Raw genomic sequence first — 1,048 nt, forward strand, 5'->3', positions numbered from 1 at the left:
CCCAACAACTACACAATACAGAATCTTTTCAAGTGCACATGGAACATTCTCCAGAACAGACCATGTTTTAGGCCACAAAACAAGTCTCCATAAATTTACAAATATCAAAATACTACAAATCGTCTTCTCAGACCACAATGCCATCAAATTATAGATCAACAATAGAGAAACCAAGGAAATCAAGACAAATACATGGAAACTGAACAACACCCTGCTGAAAAGCGACTGGGTAGAAGAAATCAAACGTGAATTCGCAAAATTTATCGAAATCAATGGGAACGAAAACACAACATACCAAAATCTTTGGGACGCGGCAAAAGCCGTGCTGAGAGGACAATTTATTGCAATAAGAGCAGAAATAAATAAGATAGAAAACAGAAAAACCATAGAAAAAATCAACAGGACAGGAAGCTGGTTCTTTGAAAGAATTAACAAAATCGACAGACCACTGGCAAATATAACAAAAGAAAAGAGAGAAAAGACACAAATAACACGCATTAGAAATCACATGGGTGATGTTACAACGGAACCAAAGGAAATCAAAAGGATAAAAACAGAGTTGTACTCCAACAAATTTGAAAACTTGTAAGAGATGGATACATTTTTGGATAAGCACGACCTACCTAAACTTATACACAGTGAAGTAGAAAACCTGAACAGACCCATAACAAAAGAAGAAATCGACCAGGTCATCAAAAGACTCCCAACCAAAAAAAGTCCGCAAGATGGCTTCACAGGTGAATTCTACCAAACATTCAGGGAAGAGCTGTCACCAATCCAATTCAAATTATTCCAGAATATAGAGGAGGGTAGAAAACTTCCTAATACATTTTATGAAGCATGTATAACCCTCAAAGCAAAACCAGGGAAGGACGATATTAAGAAAGAAAACTATAGACCAATATCCTTCATGGACATAGATGCAAAAATTCTCAACAAAATCCTAGCCAACAAAATTCAGCAACACATCAAAAAGATAATACATCATGATCAAGTGGGATTCATACCAGGGATTCAAGGATGGTTAAACATTAGAAAAACGATCAAC

The sequence above is a fragment of the Chrysochloris asiatica genome, unplaced genomic scaffold, assembly GCF_000296735.1.
Source record: "Chrysochloris asiatica unplaced genomic scaffold, ChrAsi1.0 scaffold00107, whole genome shotgun sequence".
Taxonomy (NCBI): domain Eukaryota; kingdom Metazoa; phylum Chordata; class Mammalia; order Afrosoricida; family Chrysochloridae; genus Chrysochloris; species Chrysochloris asiatica.